The sequence below is a fragment of the Elephas maximus genome, chromosome 16 (assembly GCF_024166365.1).
Source record: "Elephas maximus indicus isolate mEleMax1 chromosome 16, mEleMax1 primary haplotype, whole genome shotgun sequence".
In the NCBI taxonomy this organism is placed as follows: domain Eukaryota; kingdom Metazoa; phylum Chordata; class Mammalia; order Proboscidea; family Elephantidae; genus Elephas; species Elephas maximus.
The window spans coordinates 53,063,334-53,075,120 of NC_064834.1; the positions used below are offsets into that span (position 1 = coordinate 53,063,334).

An 11,787-nucleotide genomic window follows, 5' to 3' on the forward strand; every position below is an offset into this window, starting at 1 on the left:
TCCTTTGTCAGTTTTCATGAAGAGAGAAACCCAGGTTATTTTCAGTGACCTTATTGAAAAAAAAAAATGACTATTATCCCATGACCTGCTTAGCTGCATAGGCCTCTAAGAGTTGTAACATCTTTTGAGAGGTGATACACATGAATTTTGTTTTTTCCTGAGAGTGATATTGAGTAGCTTTGATCTTTTCTATATTCTCTTGCCTAGTCCTCTGGAGACCAAGTCTGTTATAATTGGAAATAGGTATTTGGGCCTGTGATGTAGCATATTATCATGAAATGGGATTTCGCAGTGTACCTTCGCCTTCTGGGTTATCTGTCATCTATCTTTTAAAGTTCTCAGGTATACCATTCACATCCTTGAGACCTTTGTTGCTAACCTAGTATCTGTGACTTAGTATGAATTAAATTGGAATTCTGAGCCCTGTAAAATTGACATGAAAAAAGAGTATCTGTTTTCATACATGGTCCTTTAGCAAAAAGTTCAAGTCTGAGTCTGATTGGGTCTTTTATTTTTAAGTGTTAGATTGCCCATTGCCATCGAGTCGATTCTGACTTGTAGCAACTCTGTAGGACAGAGTAGAACTGCCCCATAGGGTTTTCAAGGAGTGGCTGGTGGATTCGAGCTGCCAGCCTTTTGGTTAGCAGCCAAACGCTTAACCACTGTGCCACCAGGGCTCCAAGTTTAGAATAGAGGATCTTAAAAAGAATGGGAAGAGTAGAGGGATAAGTACTCTGGTTTTATGCTTTCTTGTGTCTCACACACACACTTACACACACACACAATACCACACTATTTCAAAAATACAAAGCTTTTTATATGTGAACATGAGTAATTTTATATTTGAAAGAAAATACATGATTAGTTTTACTAAAATATAGTTGCTGTTTCTGTACTTTATATGATCCATGGTACCTCTTTCTTTACTGGTAATAAAACTTAAATTTCTAGTGCATAAGTGTATTTTCCTTAGATTTTTTTAATTGACAGGTCATTTATTTAAATTTTTTAAGCGTTTCAATTGCAGCATAGTGCAGTCCTTTGGGGGGAATTGGTAAAATGAGGATAAAATGGGTACAGGATTCCAACAGCTTGAAAATAACACAGAATTTGACCAAAGTCTCTTTTGTATTCCCTACACTGGTTCTATTCCAGTAGTCCTGGAAATGTGCCTATAGACTATTTACAGTGAGATTATAAAACTGAATCATGATTTTGGTGAATAGAAGCCAGAGCATGTGGCTCCAGCACCCCAGCTGGCAGTAAGCTCTCCCTAGGTTTATGAATGTAGTTAGATGGCCCCCAACTGTTTACAAGACAGCAGAGGTGAGATCTTTGATTGACAAGTCAGAAATGCATTAGATCATTCTCTCTGCCAGTCTCTGGTTCATGCTGTTAAAAATGTCAGCCTCCAAGTTTGAATGGCAGCCTGAGGGCCTTTGAAGCTTTTTGTTTTCTGAGATGGAAACACAAATTGGATGTGTGCCTGAGCGCTTCATCCTGGGCTGTAATTTCATCTTTTAGCTAAGAACCACAAGGTACATGAGCAAAGCACCCTGTAAACAATAATACTGTGGAAAAAAAATAAACAAGGTCGTGTTTCTGGTACGTTGATCCAATGGTGTCCTGACCTCTATCACGTTGAACATCTCCACTCTGATTGCTGTTCCCTTTGGCATTACAATGAGAGAAGGAGAGACTGACATAGGAGGAAAAGATTTAAAGTTGCAGTGTCGTTGCACATTCCTTGTATTGGCTATGAAATATTGAACTGTCAGAATGTGACACTTGGTTTTTTAAGCAACCTTTCTTGTTTGAGGTGTTTGCAGTTCATTCCTTTCTCCCCCATTTGTCCACTTTCACTGATAGGCTTGGAAGTAGTTGCCTTAAATGTATGAAAAGGGACAATGTTAAAGAGAAGTGGCGCTGATGGAGTCCAATAAACTTAACACAGGAACGTAAATGCAGTTTGTGAGAGGTGGGCAAAAAGCAACTAAAGTTGGGTTGGTACATTAACATTGGGGGTTTTTGGAATACCCTGTTGTAAGGAAGAGTCAGCTTAGGTCCTGGTTCTATTTTTGTGGAGGGAGGAAGTTGGGAAGGCAGTGGGTGAAGATAAGAGATGTTAAATGTGTACATTGTTAAATGTGTAAGCTACTATGTGTTGTCAGTTAAATAAAAATGAATCAAGCTATTTTATTTATTTCTCTAATTTTAAAAATTTGGCAAGAAAATAGGTTTTTTTTTTTAATGTGCAAAATGTGTATTTATAGTAAGGTGGTGACTAGGTAATATGAAAGAACCATTATTGTTACATTGATCCAACTTAATGGCACATGAATAGAAATCTTGTTGGAAAAGCCAAGCCATGTATTTCTTGGAAGATATTTTCTAGTAATAGAATTAACTTTCTATTACTGTATTTTTAAGTTGCAATACATCTTCAAATAACAAATACTTTGTATTTTTTTTTTTTGTCTCTAAGAAAACAGCACTAAGTGTGCATGTTTATCGTAATTCATTGTTTAGCATAGACCTCACAAGTAAAAGTTTTAACTGAGAATGACCTTTTGAAATTCTTCTGGAGTGTGGAGAAGTAGGAGTTTGTGTTGAAAGCACTTGAATTAATTCTGCTGGTTTTAAAGGACAACTATTAAACTTAGTCCCTCTCCTCTGCAAATGTGAATGGCAAGAGCTGTTTTCTGTCATGAATACATAGTGAAATGCACTGAAAAAATGGTGGTAATCATTCCTGATACTTCTGAATTCCCTGCTTTGAGGGCATGCTGGAAGGAGAGGAAATGGTATATGCAAAATTATGACCTGCTCTCTTGTACCCAGAATTATGACCTCCATGACAAATTCTGCTCAAAAAGTAAGAGCAAAGAGAAGGATGTTGAGGACTAGTTACCAATGTTTTTGTTAAGTATTGCTCTGCATTTTTAAAGCATAAATATTGATGTAGATTTGCATTTAGGTTATGAGAACCCACTGTCTTGACTCAGTAGGGAAGTTTTCAAAAACCATTCTTCCAGAAATTGATTTCTCATTGGCTGGTTTTCAGAGGATGAGTGAAAACCATTCTTTTCAATCTTGGAAGAATAAGAAGAATGCAAATGCTTGCCTAAGAAATAAAAAGACTAGAAATATGTGTATTTGAGGAATTTTCTAAATCAAACACCAGATGTACAGAATTTCTCCTTCCCTTGGTGTATCATTAATGAATCGATTACTGTGAAAATGTCTCAGAGCCCATGGGCATTTACACAGCTACACCTTCATATTAATGATTAGCTTAAACCCCAAGCTTGCCTCATGAGCAAAAATCAGTGTGTTTATAGCACTTTAGAATTTCAGCATTGAAAGGGACATCCGAAAGCAATCTGGTTACGTACCTGTCACTATACAGGAATCCCCTATGAAGAGTCTTTGGCAGAGGGTCAGCTAATCTGCTTGATCACTGCCGTTATTGGCGAGTTTACAAGCTTACTTCTTGAGACTTCTTCATTGTTAGTTCTATTAGAAAGTTTCTGTTCAGAAGGTGCCAAACTTTTTGTCCATCCGCTGATTCTAATTCTGCCTTTTGTAGCAATATGAAGTCATTGATCTTTTTCATGTATTTACATGTTTGAGGATAACTATCATGTTGCTTATATTTTCTGTTCCCTAGGTTGAATGTTTCTCGTTTTGTTAGTGTGTCTGTTAAAGTCAATAATCATTCTTGCTATTTTCATAACCCCCTATTTGGTGGTGGGTGTTATCATTCTGGTTGCCCTTTCCTGTGAGTGCATTCCACCTTGACAGTGTCCTCATTACAGTATGGCGTGCATAACTAGAGGCAGTGCTGCAGAAGTGTGTAATTGTGTAGAATATGGTGATACATCTTGCCTTGAACAGAATTTGAATAATATAATTTAATTACTGCAGCCTAAAATTACATATTACTTCTTTGGTGTAGGTGATGGAAAAATCTCTAGGAAGTTCACCTGGGTTTGTTTCCTCACCCTTCCTTTGAAGCCAGGAAAGCATATGTAAGCACTTTGACAAATGACATAATGTAGTCGCATATCTGAGTGGTGCAGGTATTTTAAAACTAGCTCTAGTTCTTGAAGATGGTGAACATCTGCTTAGAGGTATTGCAGAGCTCCACAATGCACTAATTGAATTACTCTTTTCTAGAGTTGCTGACTGCACTAATTGAATTAGAATCTGTGTGTGTGTGTGTGTGTAACTGAGATAATTCCAACCTTAAAGGGAAGAGATTGTGGGATACATGACTGATGGTGTGTACTGTGCTGCTATCTAATGGCAGCCTATGGAACTACCACATAGTCTCGAGGGAAGAGAGAATGTAGTCATCTGATCTAGTGTGACCTCAGTCTAACCCCATCCAGTTTAGTTCAAAAGGTCCCAGGATGTATTTTTGTAATTCTAAATATAAAGAAAGAATGTGATTAATTTCTCCATTAAAAATTACGGTATGTTTTATTAGGTGTAAAGGTTTTTTGTTTTTTTATGAAGTGCTAAGGTACAAATATTCAACTAAATTAAAAACTTCTAACCTCTAATTTAATTGGTGAAAAAAGCAAAATGTACCGAGTCAGTGGATCACATTCTTTCTCATTTTTCCTTTTAGACAACATAAGTATAAAAGATAATTACTTTTTTGAAATGCCTTCGACGGCACTGGGTTGAGTTAGCATCACTTAAAGGATGAATTACAGGGTTAAGATACTTAAATAAAATTTCTTTCTGGTTTTCAGAAATTTTGAGGTCAGTCAATTTAAGGGTATTACCAGTTTTTGCTATACATGATTATGCTTACACAAAGTAAAAATCATACAAAATATCTTAATTATAACTGTATCAGGACAAGTTCTGTGCATCTCTATTGTTCTAGTTAATAGTTTAAAATTTAACTTTACCACAAATTTGGGCATGTTTGAAACCCTTCAAAGTGAAGTAGGTAATTTTTTTTTGAGAATCTGTTGATCACAATTTAATGATTTTGTAAAACACATAGCGAAAATATAGTTCTATATAACTTTAAAAGCAAACACACTGAAGACAACTCAGCAAGAAATATCTTTTGATTCAGTTTAACTCCAGGCATTCTAATTTGTAAAATAACCCTTACAGAAAAATACATATGTACAATCACATATGTGCGTGCACATAGATAATACCACTTCAGTCATAGAAAAGTACTGTTTATTACCTTACCAAGTATTTAAAATCTCTTTTTCAGTTTTATTGTATGAAACAAGTATAAAGCATAAAAAAGTTTTAATCTCTTCTATGTACTCCTATTATAATAAAATGTATTTTTGAATACGCCAGTATTTTGTAGACTAGTTTTTTATTGTAAGACTGAGCTACTTGGATTTCTTATTCAAATAGTTTTCATTAAAATAATTAAAATATGTGTACTGTTTATACAGTATACGTTTGAAGGGCATTTGCTGATTTAGAAAATGCATTTGGCATCATGTAGATCTACAACTTTACAAAATACCATTGCCATCCATCACTAGCTATAACTATATTCAGTTCATATATAGAGTATTTTCTGTGTGCCAGATACTATATACAGAGTATTGGATATAAATTAAGATTCAGACCCTGTCCACAAGAAGCTTATAGTTATTTATATGACATTTATTGCAAACCTGTGTACCAGGAACTATGCATATAATTTGGGGGGACTATCAGGGTCACTGTGAGTTGGAATCGACTCCATGGCGATGGGCTTGGTTTTTTGGTTTTATTGCTGGTAATGACCGTTAATTTCACATGTCTTTTTCTCATTCGGTGACCTAGAGGTCTGGCTTAATAACGGTCACAGGGAGGCAGTATACTTACGTTCAAATCAGCTATAGCTCATCTCAGCAAAAGGAAAATCGGATGCATGTTTCAGGCTAGTCTGTCTTTAAAATGTTTTTCCTTTCTGCCTTTACACATCTTATGATGGAGCAGTGATGTTTTTGATAACTCTACATGTAGTTTAAGAAGAGATGAGTAACATTTGTTATAGTGCCTTCTGCTGGTATATCATAGATTTTCAATCTTTATTGTCCCCAGAATTGGCAGTGTCCACTTGTGGTTTAGAAGTTAGTTCAGGGCTTCTTCTGAGGCTTTAAATGGAAAAGAGCCCATTGAATACAAAGTATAAAGTGCTTCTTTAAACAGTCTATTTCTAAACCCTAAATTGTCCTGGGACTAGCTCTTGATATAAAAAATCATTGAAACCTGTTTTTCACAAAGTGTGGTAACTCCTTGCCATAGTGCTGTAGTGTTAAAATTCACATTGGCCAGGTTGTTCTGTAAATTAAACACTGACAGCTACCCTCAGGGGAACAGCCAATGTATTTATGATGATGTGCTGATTACACAAAATACACTGCAAGCAGAAAACAGCTGCAGAGAACAAACCTCTTAAAAAGAATACAATTACAAATAGCACCCTCAGTATTTCTAGTGGTGAGTGTAGAATACAGCATGCTAATGCAGGTTTCTTATTTAATCTGCCTGAAAACAAAAAATCTGAAGGAGATAAGTTAAATTATGGTTGAATGCACATGGTGCCAACATAGCAATGAACAATTTTCATTTCCGAAGAACATGACTGTGAGTGCACAGATTACAGGTGTGAAGTAGTCTTATCCTCCCTTTTTTGTCATTAGTAGGTTTAATTAGTGATTTTCTTATATATAGTAGGGCATGGCCTTGAGGTGATATGGGTTCTGGACATTCGAAGGATATTACGCCATGAATTGGGCAGGGCAGTATCTAAGTTATGTTTAAAAAATTCCATTAGAAACTCAGTGTTAAGGTTTTGATAGCAACATTTCATTTGAAGATAACAGCCCTATATTTTCAGTTTTATTAATGGCTTTGAAGATGTTTGCACTTGGAATTAAAAGGAGTCATGACTCTGTATCTGTGGTAAGGTCTTTTCAATTTCATAGATTCTCTTTTTTAGGAATATGGTTTTTAGGACACTGAATAGCTGGGTGATTATATATTTTTAAATGAATTAGTTCTCAAGTATGTCCCTTTCTATCCCTGTTACTGGTCATATGCAAACAAGTGAGAAGGTTAGGAAAAGAAAATTTGTTTTCCCTATTTGACAGTCTCCCTGTTAGAGTTTGGTGTCAGTATCTATAAAATATATTTCAACTGCTGAGCATGCTAGCTTCTGTTTAAATCAGTAGAAAATATGTTGATCTTCCAAGACATAAATTTACTCAAGCCAACTGTAAGGTATAGCAGGGGGACATAGTGATTGGAAACAGTTCACTTCACCCGCCTGAAACTAAGAATCAACTCTTCACTATATGGATCACTGGTATGTAATAATCGACTATTATTGGTCTGTCTGTTGGTCTCTCTTTAAATCAGTTTGGAACCTCCTGGAGTTATTTTCTTGCTCTGCTGACATCAATCCCATGTGGCAAAGGAGTTGTATTTAATCGCTTTGCTTTAATCAATAGAGTAATTGATAAACCAGATAAGATTTAAACTGATTATGGCCCCAACAGAATTCCCCAGAGGCCTTGGACTCTCTTAATTTTGACATGTGTGTTGTATACCCTGAGGATGAAGTGCAGTTTGAATTATCTGTTTTTATTTGCTTAATGATGGGGAGGGTGTTAAAGTCAAATGTTTAATTAACCCAGCAATGGGCTGCGTTGTCACTTACACACAGCTGATTGAGATATCTCACGGAGAATACTGAATAGGAATGATAATGTGGCATTGGGACGGAAGATTGCTTTTTCAATCCATTTCCTGGGTCACTGCTTTGAATGTCTTATTGGATGAAAGGCATTCAGCCTGGAGAAAAAATTCAGCATTTAAGTACATTTTGTTCCTCTTCTCCCACCTCAAACTCCCTCCCTGCCCAGAAGTTAACTAAAACAGATATGTTCCAGGTTTAATAAGCCATTCATGTACTAGTAAGAGATCAGGGTAGCCGGTAGCCTCAAGCTACATAATTTCCTCTGGAAACGGAAAAATCCTACTAGCCTCCTAGGTATTCTAAATGTGAGCTCTTTTGTCCCTCATATTATCCCTTGTCCCTTGCCATTATCCTGGAGTTGTCTTTGGTTACTTGTCTCCTGCTGCTTTTTGTAGTGTTTTCTAGATGTGCAGCTACTTCTAGGGCCACAGGCAGCCCTTTTTCTCTTAAAGAAGCAAATTCTACAGCACGTTTTGCCATTTCATGTAGCTGGCTTCTATTTTGTTGTATTTCTGATCAAGTTTTGTAGTGAGATTGTTGAACTATTTAGAGAAGTTAAAATTTGAGACCTATAGATTCTTGCTCTTTTGCGACTGCTATTACATAAACAATTGGTTCCATGTGTATTTTATTTTCTTGAGAGTCTATTTACCTTCTGTATGGACTTAAAAACTAGGCCAGGAAGGATTTAGTAGCCCACACCATCAAAAATGCAGTTCAGGCTGTCGGAGTTTTAATGACTTCCTGCCCACAAAAAAAAAACCTTAACCAGCTTTATAATCAAATATAAAATTCTTTGGAGGCATATTAAGCAAAACGTAAAAAAAAAAAAAAATTTATCATGACTTTCTTTCTTTGTAGTTCCTTTATTTCTTTCTTCTGTCCCCCAAAGATCTAAACCAGGAATTTACTAATTTTTTTCTTTGCTTTAGTCATTTGTATTCCAGAGAGCACAATAGGGAGAAGGATACAAGATTGATTTTTTATGTGTGTCCTCTTGAAAGCTTAGTCTGGGGCATGACTACTGGGGGGGGGGGGGGGGGACGGGCGCTGTTGGATTTACAAAGCAATAGAAGCATGCAGCTAGTTTTCAGGCGCAGGTTGGACTTTTGCGGGTCATGGAAGACCAGATGAGTAGCTTATCTTGAGGGATGCAAGTAATAGACCAAATATAGAGCAGCTATTTCAGGAATCATGTAGGTCATTTAATTATCCATTATGATTGAGTGGCTAATGCTCTTTTGGCAATTACATGACCTCTGTTATTCTTGAAACCTTTCCAGGCCCTCATGGGTCGAATGACCCACCAGTCAGTGCTCGCAGACTTCATTCCACTCAGAAGGAAAGATGTTGGGAACCACTGGCATTTAGAAATGGCTATGCTTTCTCTACCAGCCACTACCCAGAATGTCCTTTGTACAGCAGTCAATGATAGGCACCTGGTTTTGAAGTCCACTGCTTCTTCCTTGTCTGAAGGATGAAAAGGGGTATGTTGGTTTCGACAAGAAGAATTGTGGCAAAACAAACTTCAATACCAAAGGTGGCTATTATGGTATTCACAGGTTTAGGAGCATATATATGGTATTAAAATTAATGTTTGATAACTGTCAAATCAATCATCTGTTACTAAACTCTGAAGTTAGTGAGGTGACTTTTTCATTTTATAACAACAATAATTCTATTGATAAGGGCTAATATATTTTAGAAGATCATTGATTAAAATTAACCCAATTTAAATTTCACCACTAAAGTGATTAATTAAAATTGAAGGCCACTTTAAAATTGAGATGCTGATCAAATATAGAATAATTCTGAAACATTTGGATTAATATTTCTAATTTTTTTTTAATCTACAAAGGATGATTAATATTTCCAAAGAAAACTCTCTGCTCCTGCTAAATGATAGCAAACACTTGATTTTTATAATTGTGGTAATTTATGGGGTAATTTTGACAAAAGAAAATAACGTAGGTTTCTTGTGACTCTTCAAATTTGAGGACATTCATGGTGTGGAAAGTCATGCCAACATAATCAAATTAGTTTTAGGATTTGTCAGACGTGTACAAACAAAATCCTGTGTGGTTAGCAAAATGGCAGAGTGGAGGTATACAGCCATTCTTTAGCATTCCAATAATTAAAGACTAGGCTTAAGAGGAATAATTTTGTTAGAATAACACAACAACACACATACAGGCATTTACACACATTGTTTAAGCAGAAACCACTTGCATTGGCATAGAAAGAAGCAATTCCTTCTATTGGAAGAAAAGTCTTTTTAAATCTGTTACTTACACAACAGAAGGCATTATTGGGGGAGGAGGAGGAGGAAACAGCCTACAATGTTGTTTTTCCCTCGGGCAGTGAAATTAGTCGTCTTCCCAGATAAATTTATTAAGATATTCCTGGTAGAACTCCCAGGTTAATCCGTTTGGGTTTTTATTTTGTTGCTTGGTAATATTAATAAATGAAAAATTGAACACCTGAATTGGTGTTTATAACCTTTGACCTTTCAGAAATAGGCTTCTCACTTAAATTTTAAATCCTTTAGACAGAGACTACCTTGGTGTCTGGCTACTTAGGGACCTATGAGAATGCAGTCAATTTAAGTTATATTAGCTATTTTCTATTTAAAAACATATTTTCCCTCATTTTAATTTTCTGATCTCTAGTTGTAATGGAGGAACAGAAAATGAGAACACATTTATAGTAAAAGCAAAAGTTACAGATTAAACCTCAAGGATCCTGAATAAGGAATAAGTTAGTATACTTGGCATTTTAAGAGGAACAGCAAGGGATAAACCAAAATGTGATGTGATTTCTTATGGACATACTGGTGTTCTCTAAGACATCCCCTCCAAGACCTATGTTGGGCCATGTTTTTCAGCCTTGGAAACCATAAATCTATAGAAATCAGTGAGAGGGGATGGTATTTGTAATTTTTAAAGACCTGAAAAGTCATTAAGATTGTATAATTAGTGAGAAAGTCCTCAGAATAATAAGAAAGCAAAAGAGAGTGATTACGTTAGGGCTAGTTCATAATAGAAATATAGACCCAAACATAAATCTTAACCAAGCCCAATCTGGTTTCAGAAATTTACTTACTTAGTTGGGGTGATTTTACTTTCATTGCAAAATGAGTATATATTACGGTGTATCAACTTTAAAGGAATCTTAAGTTTCTTTCAAGGTATTGGTCAATTAAGTGGGAACTCCAAATCAGGGAAGATACCTAAGGTGATGAAAGTCATTTAGCAGAAAAAAATCAGAAACAAGGATGCCAGAAGTAACAATTCTGCAGAGAGGAAAAGGATTTTGGCTTATGCCCTAGGAGTTCTATGTAGTTCTCAACCCTATTTTGAGAAATCAGAAAGATCTACATAATGCAGATGTCTTTGAAACAAAAATAACCAGATGTCCTTATTAGTAGAAGCAAATGTTTGCCTCTTAATTCATACAAAACGATATGCAGTGGATCTTGGATGAAATATTGTGTAAATATGGCAGCAGAGAAAATTGTGGCATGAAAAGAATAAATGATGGGGTAAAATCTTGGAGAGTAAAATAAAAATTCTTTATTATTCATGTGGATTTAAAAGTAAGAGAGGTAATTAAGCTAAGTATATTTTTGTTCACATGATAGGTGAGCTTGGCTCTTTATTATGTATGTCCTTCTATCCCAAATCCCCCTAGTGAATTTTTACTCATTTTACCATGTTTATTTAGCTACTTTATGCATTGTCATTGTATTTTAAGTAGTGTAACATATTATGAAACTCACTTTTTTTTTTTTTCTGGCCTAATGGTAGTCTTAGTTTTGTGAAGAAAAACAAACAACCTGCGGTAGTATATAAAAGCCCCTTTTGTAAGCCTATAGGATCACTATGAGTTGGGATCAACTCAACAGCAATGGGTTTTTTTTGGTTTGCAACCCTGTTGGGAGTTTTAAAATATTAAGCCACATTGTTATAAATAGGTATGCGGTTTGGTGACTGCATTGGGATTGTAAGCAGAATAAAATGTAAAAGATCTACTTGAAAGGGTAAGAT

The 11,787-nt window shown here is 35.7% G+C and overlaps 1 protein-coding gene across 4 annotated transcripts in view; it reads left to right on the plus strand.

The window, feature by feature from the left end:
- Positions 1 to 11,787, plus strand: part of BTRC (beta-transducin repeat containing E3 ubiquitin protein ligase) — a 195,320-nt gene that overhangs the window by 80,348 nt on the left and 103,185 nt on the right. The window lies entirely within an intron of this gene.